We start from the raw sequence: 8,120 nt of genomic DNA on the forward strand, positions 1-8,120 counted from the left end.
ACTTCAAAGACCTTACCCCCATTATTTGTCTCCTCCATCAGGAAGAAGAGCTTTCCTCAGACAGCTGTAAAGGGAGAGACCACTCAGCTGCTTTCCTGCTAACCCACATCTGTCTGATCTAATCCAGGTGGATTTTAGTAGTGAACATAAACTCCAGGAGAAGCTGCGTGGTGTGAAGACTTAATAACTTCTGTGGGAGTAGCCTCCACGGTGGCCCCCAATGATCCCTGCCTCCTGTTATTCATGCCCTTGCATGATTCTCTCATGTTGGACTCATCTGTGTGACCAACAAGATGTGGCAAAAGTAATGGTACATACTCGCAGGACTCGGGAGTGCCTCTTTTAATCTTTGATCTAGACACCTCGTTTGCCTCACCCTAGTCCTTGCTTTGCTCTGCTGTCTGTCTCTTGGATCTCTCATTCTAGGGGAAGCTAGTTGCCCTGTTGTGAGCAGCCCAATGAACAGACTATGTGGCTCAGAATTGGAGCATCTGGTAAACAGCCAGTGAGGAACAGAGGCCTGGCAAAAACCATGCACATGAGCTTTGAAGTGGATTCTTCAGCTCTGGTTAAACCTTGAGATGAATGCAACCTTTTGAGAAACCCTGAGTCAGAACAACCCAGCTAAGCTGCTTCCTGACCCTGAAAAACTATGAGGAATAATAAAGATTTGCTGTTTAAGCAGCTGAATGTATCAGTAATTTGTTACACAGCAGTATATAACTAATACAACATTGCTAATAAGAAGCGTGTGATGATTAAGTTCATAAACTTGACTAGGTTATGGTGTCTAGTTGTTTAGTCAAGCAAGCACTGGCCTTATTGTTACCATAAGTTTTCCGGATTTAAATCATCAGTAGATTGATGGCATCAGTGACTGATGGTATTTACAATTAACTAAGGAGACTGCCTTCAACAATGAGAGAAATCTCATCCAATCAGTTGAAGTCATTAAGGGGAAACTGATGATTTCAGCAGTTGGAAGGAAGAATTTCCATCTGCACTTCAGCCAGCCAGCTTCTCCTGGGAAATTCACCAACAACCTTCATCAGCATTCCCAGCTTGTGGCCTGCCCTATGGAGTTTAGACTTGCCTAACCCCACAGTTGTATAAGCCAATTCTTACAATAAATCTCATAATATTGAGATTATATATATTATAATTTCCCTGGAGAACCCTGACTAATACAAAAGTCTTCTGCACATTTCCCATTTATAGAAATGCTATATCCTATGAGCACTGACCATAGAAACTGTAGAAAATTCTGAGCAGTTGTTTTCATGGTCAGCAGCCAGAGATTTTATTGGGCTTTTAGTAAAGTGAAAGGAAAAAGAGTTATGTGTTTAGTGAGGCAGAACACTCAAGAAAATGGTGAAAGCTGACATAACGGGGAAAAAAACTGGGAAGAAAGCTATGGCCTGGTGAGACCAAAGTTAAAGAAGAGCAAGATCTCCGCTGGATAGCCACTGCTGAGGGTGGGTAGTGAGTAGCCACTCAGTGGGTGAGGAACCCCTTATTTACCCTGTGAAAATATTTCTTCTGAAGGCTGTTTAGATATTAGAAACAAGAGGAATGACTTCAGCTAACAAAGCAAAACAGAAGTAAAAATTGCAACTCAAGTGTCAAAATGTGGACTTGGGGTCTTTTGAGGCCCATCCTAAGTGACTAATTCCATTGTTTTTTTTTTAAATCCCCCCCCTCCCCTGGTTGTCTGTTCTCTGTGTCTATTTGCTGCGTCTTGTTTCTTTGTCCATTTCTGTTGTTGTCAGCGGCCCGGGAAGTGTGGGCAGCGCCATTCCTGGGCAGGCTGCACTTTCTTTCGTGCTGGGCGGCTCTCCTTATGGGTGCACTCCTTGCGCGTAGGGCTACCCTACGTGGGGGACACCCCTGCGTAGCAGGCTGCACTTTCTTTTGCGCTGGGTGGCTCTCTTTAAAGGGTGCATTCCTTGCACATGGGGCTCCCCTACACAGGGGACACCCCTGCGTGGCAGGGCACTCCTTGCGCGCATCAGCACTGCGCATGGGCCAGCTCCACACGGGTCAAGGAGGCCCGGGGTTTGAACAGCGGACCTCCCATGTGGTAGACGGACGCCCTAACCACTGGGCCAAGTCCGTTTCCCACTAATTCCATTGTTAAACATTTTTAAATGCTTTTTCTTTTTTTAAAGTTAGGGGGAAGCCTTGAGCCATGATTTCCCAACTGGATTGTCTTTAGGATCCCATGGGGAATGGGTTTTTTTTTTTTTTTTTGATTGAATCCTGGACCTCATAAGTGGGAAGCAGGCACTTATCCCCTGAGCTGCATCATATCCCCTGAGTTGGTGTTTTTGTTTGTTTGCTTGTTGTTTGTTTTTTGTTTTTAGGAGGCACTGGGAACTGAACCCTGGACCTCCCATGTGGGAAGCAGGAACTCAACTGCTTCAGCCACATCTGCCCCTAGGGAATGTTTTAAGTACAACTTCACAGGGTCCATCAGATTTATTTATTTATGCTATAAAAATAGTAAGTTTATTGGTTAAAAAACACAAAACCAACCGTATTTGAAAAGTATCTCCCTGCAGGATTTTAAAATAATTTGCATACTTCATTTTATTCATACACATAGCAGAAACATTGGAAGTGACAAAAGAGAAGAACGCATGTCTTCTTTTTTAATACATTTAATGCTACAACATAACCAGTGCCACCAGGCCCTCATTAGGTTGGTTCTAAGAAAGCAGAGGAGCCACTGACTTGGATAGTGTTCACCGCTGGCATCACTCCCACTCCTGGAGAAATTTGGGATGGGTGCTTATGGCATTCTGGGTAGTCAGTGACAGGAATTTGATGAAGGAGCTCAAAATGTTTCAAATAACTGTTAGTCCATAGTGACTCTACAAAGAGAAGGCTCAGAGGTAGGAAAGTAATGTCTACTCCTCTTTCTCCATGCAAAGGCCTCATTTAGATTTGTGAACCAGCTGGGGATCCACTGGCCTATCACCCATGGACCCTGCCAAATACATAGGAGATTGGATACTCACTGCCCCAAAGGGCTTCTTCCTGCCTGGCCTAATCTCTAGTTGGCTATGCCCCTCAGAGTGGACCATGGAGATGGAGTGTCTCTTACAGAGAGGCTCTTCCATGGGGGCAAGCGTTTTGTTATTGCCCATGTAGGTTCTACTGGCCGGATGAACTCCAGAGGCTCCTACTCAGTCCAAAAAGCTTTCCATTCTTCCTTTCCTCTCTTGCATTAAGCTCTTCAAAGACTTCCATGCTTGCCAACTGGCTAGAACTTGAGCATCAGTGTTTACCCTTGCACAGCCCCAAAGCCCCTGCAAACCCATTTCCTTCTATCCACTGTGGCCCAGGAAACACAAAGCCTTAAAATTCAAGGCTTACCTTTAGTAAGTAAGAACACTCCATTTTTGAATGGGCATGAGATATGTCTACCAGGCTATCAGACTTATTTTTTGACAGCTAAGAAGGAATCTAGTACAGAGTGCTGATTCTGACACAGTCTACTGGAGAGCTCCACTTAGTCTGACATTGGTACCACTGCTCTACACAGACAGTGATGATCTAGAGCCGGTGGGAAATACTCTAGAACACACTCCTTGATGGGAGAACACCAATTTTCCAAAACTGCCAAAAGACAAATGGAAGCAAGTCTGGTGAATAAACTGAATAGTACCTTCTGGGATCCCAGATGAGTGGTAATTAGCAATGAGGTTGAACTACACAAGGCCCTGAGCTGCTCTGAGGATCATTCCCAGGCGGGTCTTTCAGGGTAGCATCACACAAATGAGTGTCTTAAATCTCGATGGGCCAGCTCTGAAGTCAATCTCTCATTTAAGTACCAGCCTTGGTGTTACATATAAACACTACATAAATTAGCTAAGAATTAGAATGTTTTCTTGTGTGGAAAATATATGTACTCCAAAAGCAAAACGCCTCAAGAAAAAAGTTTAAAAGTAAGATGTTCCCATCAGTCTCCTACTGAGAGGGTGCTTGTGAGGATTACAGGACAAACACATAAAAGGACATGATAAGTACACACTAAATGCTGCCTGCTTCCCATGAAATGGGAAAGGAAGCTAAAATTTCAAGTTCCGTGCCCCCATACTCCTTTTGGATTTTGTTTGAAAGTTCTGCAATAAAACAAGGAAACAGGAGATCCATATGTGAACAAGGCAGACCCAAAAAGTATTTCCAGACTAGGATGTCTAAGGGTTCTGGTGAAATCCCGTGTTCCAAGTCATAAGAGTAATTGAAGAGCTGAGGACTAAAACAACTGGTCTTCTGACCTGCAGGAGGAATGGGGGTGGAGTTTGGCAGAGCCTGCTGGACTGGGAGGCTGTGGAGGGTAGTTAGCATTAAGTCAAAAGGCACTTCCATGCCAGCTGATTAAGAGGGCAAAACTCCCCATTGAAAGGAGAACCGAGCCCAGGACTGGCAAATTTAAGGCATTTAACCATGGGCCAGTCCCCTGGGTTAGGGGCACTCTGGGCCCTGGCCATCTTCACCTCCAGGCCCTTCTAACTTATCCACCTCACTCACCTTCCCACATTCTCCAGGCACTGCAAGCTATGGCATGTTGCATTTTAATGGTGTAGTTTAAGGAGCTGCCTTGCCTCATTTCTGAGGTGGTAGATTTTCATGATGTAGGGCACAGACCAATGTCACCCTAAGGTGTTCTTCAAGAGAAAAGCTGCTGAGAGAAGAGGAACAGCCAGACTGACCTTGAGACTTTGATGTAGAGAACTCCTGGGGCAGTGCTTTGGTTTTGGGAAGTCTCAGCATGTAACCCTCATGTTTCAAGCCACTGAGGTTAGGCTAGCTTGCTGGGAAACTCCAGTGACTCTGAACCTCATCCACAGGATGCCCTGTGGACTTCTCAGATCTTAGCATTAGGAAAATGTTCACTAGGTAGAAGCAGTTATATTCCTGGGATCTTTATTCCAACCATCTCAGTTTATATACTCTTAGGAGGTAGGAAATGAGAGACCACAGAGCAGGAGAGGGGCAGATGGGAAAGTCTCAGTTCACTTTCTTTGGGGCATTGTTGGGGACATTTTTTTTTTTTTTCAATCAGAGCTCCAAACAATTATTGTTAATGTCGAACTTCCCTTTGTACCTACATTCAAGACTGTTAAGCCACATTTGGAGAGTCAGTTTCAAGCTTTTTTGGATAATTCTTTACTCTGAGCAGAGGATAGTCTGTTCCCAGCTAGTGATGAGGTCAAAAGCTAAAATTTTGTCACCCTGACTGAGACAGGTTTGCCCTCAAGAAGTCTTTGTGGTTTAGCATTGGCATCTTCTTTCTGGGTCCCCTATCTAGACAGTTCAAGTCAGTGGAGCATGTGAGAAACTTGCAAGAGCCATGGAAGGGGAGGGAGGCATGCTTACAAGTAGGCCTCAAAAGTGAATGGTCCCCCACTTTATTGGCATCAGTTGCCTGGAGAGCTTGTGAGAAAGGGAGATTCTCAGAGTTCCCTGCTTGCAAAGCCCTGAGCAGTTGGACGTGCCACAACTTTGATAAGGCTCTTGTATGGCTGGCAACCAGAGGGCAGTCACTTGAGGGTGGGGGGAGGAAGGAAAATGATTCTACCTGAGGCAGAATGATGGGAGGAAGGAAAGAACAGAGAAGTAGTGCTGGGAAAACAATGAGCTAGGGAAACACAGCATTGGGTGGAGAGGATCAGGAACACAAAAGAAAGGAACCAGAAAATAACAAACAAAGTTTATGGGGGTGGGTGGGGCAACAGTAGCCAGATGTCCCATGGCATAAGACCTCAATGAGAAAGCTTCATAAACCCAGCTCTGCCTGGAGTCTGCTTTCAGAAGACCAAGCTGGCCAAACAGAGTTCTCCAAAAATTCCAGAATATTATGCTGGTCAGATGGGCGAACAGAGAAGGAAGAATGGCTCCAAGGAAGGTGGCGAGGTGTAGTTTCTAACACCCTTCTTCTGTGAAAGTGGCAGCCCTGGGGGTGGGGTAAGGTGGTGTATCTCAAGGCCAATACAGATGGGTTCTAGCATGCCCAAACTAGGGGGGGAGCTCCAGGGCAGAATTCCTTCCAGTGTTGGAGTGAATCCAGCTTGATTGGAGAGGTGCTCAGCCTGGTCAGTGAAGACTTTGGCACTTTGCAATCTCTTCTTGGATGCTCAACTTGAGGGCCTCTCACACGGATGGATCTAGAGGTGTGTGTGCAGACACCTCTTCTCTCACCCTTTCTAGATCATCTTCCAGATACATGATGACTCACGTGACCTCTTGCTGTCGGCCTTGTATTCTAAGCAGAAGAGCTGATGCCCAGAAGGCTCCAGCTCAGAGCTGCCATTACTGCTGCTTTCACAGAACTCCTCATTGTCCGGGTTGCTTGCGTGGGTAAAGCCAACTCGGCGTGCTGGCAGGTATACCTGCAGGTCGGGCTGACTGTCCTGCATGGGTGTGTGCCAGGTGTGTGCCACCTCCTCGCCTTTTCCTTGGCCATCTTCTTGTCATAGTCATCCCTGCAAGGAGTGGAGTGGGAGTCATGGATGCCCCAGCTGGGCTAGGCCGGAGACAGGACGGGATGGGGCTGTGTGGGGTGAGCTGGTTCAGTCGAGTATAGTGCACGAAGCCATGGCTCAGGTCCAGCCATGCGCCAGTCTTGCTGCAGAGCCCTGGCCTGGGCTCTAGTGCGGCCTCCATCTGAAGCCTGGTACAGGCACCTGCAGCTTCCTCAATGACCCCAATGGCCGCCTTCCCCTGCCAGGCCCTGGAAGAGGCCCTACAGATTTATCTTTAAAAAAGTTTCCCGGGTAATTGTAGTGCACCAGAATTAACCTTTAAATACCTCAACAATTCTAGACTAGTGCTTCTCAGACTGGCTGCCCATTAGAATCCCTGGGGAACTTATATTTTACCATAACTACCCCCAGAGTTTTTATTTTTAAAAATATTCCTCAGGCATTTTTAATGTGCAGACAGGGCTGAAAGCTGCTCCTCTAGTCCAACCCCCTCAATTTTGCAGAGAAGAAAAGTTGGACTCAAAGGAGTTGAAATTAAAATCACACAACTAGTTAATTTTATAATTGATATAAAACCTGGTTCTCTTTGTGTTGTGTCTATTCCTCTACTACTCTACTTCATCTCTTTGTTCGGCAAAAATTCTTTAACAGCATACTCTAGGTGTCAGCCGGGGCACATGGGAAAGTCCAGCCCTCCCCAAGATTACTGCAAATTCTGGGGAGGCTGCATTCTCATGATGTCCTCTGGGAGTGCATCCCTGCTCTTTCTGCTGCCTTGTTTCTGTTAGGGATTTATTGCATCATTGCTGATGTTACCCCCATGGGGAACTCAGCACCTGGAATTTCATAACAACTTAAAGCAGTATATTAGTATTCCATTCTCCAAAGTCCTGTCACCAGGGATTTTTGTGGGTGCACTGCCTGAGGTAGAACCTTAGTCTCTTGCCATCCTCCTGGTTCCTCTTTTGACCTGTCCCATCTCTTTCTCAGCCTCTCGATCTAGATCTGCCTCCAGAAACTCTAGTTTCTTTTTTTTTCCTTTCCTTTTTAAAAAATTTAAACTTTATTTCAAATTCAAAAAAATAAAATAACAGAATAAGGCAGCTCAACAAGTTATGGAAGCATTACTCTAAGAAGTTCTGTCCAGAACTTTATGTCCTCTAATTCCAACTACTAACTCAATTAACTTTTTTTAATCTCTGATGCAAAGCAACCCAGCTCTCACTAGCCCTCCTCCTCAACTCACCCACGGGTCCACCTTTGTATTTCAAGGGGTGTTTACTGCTCACTCCTCATTTCTTTCTTTTACCAGGATCCCCTCTCCTTAAGGGGCAGTCATGGTTTTAAGTAACACTTGCTTTTCTCTCTCATCCTGATTTGTTAGGAATTTGTTTGTGAACACTCCAAATGTGGAGATAGGAAGCACCTGTCACCTAAGTTTTGTACTTCTTCCCTGAATGAACCTCCTCAACACCCTGCACAATCCCTTCAGGCGCTGTAAGCAGTCTTGTGTGTGTGGGGGGCTCGATGGCCATGTATATGCTCATCATGTTTGATGCAGCAGGGTGTCAGCACAGTGATGGCAGCGTGCAGAGAGCCATGGGCTGGGAGATGGGGCCTACTTACAAT

General features: G+C 45.7%; 1 pseudogene; it reads right to left on the bottom strand.

Moving 5' to 3' along the window:
• Positions 1 to 6,102: 6,102 nt before the first annotated feature.
• LOC101422514 (UPF0561 protein C2orf68 homolog) lies at positions 6,103 to 6,672 on the bottom strand (annotated as a pseudogene).
• Between the last annotated feature and the right edge of the window lie 1,448 nt (positions 6,673 to 8,120).

This window comes from Dasypus novemcinctus, chromosome 6 (genome assembly GCF_030445035.2).
Source record: "Dasypus novemcinctus isolate mDasNov1 chromosome 6, mDasNov1.1.hap2, whole genome shotgun sequence".
NCBI classification, from domain to species: Eukaryota; Metazoa; Chordata; class Mammalia; order Cingulata; family Dasypodidae; genus Dasypus; species Dasypus novemcinctus.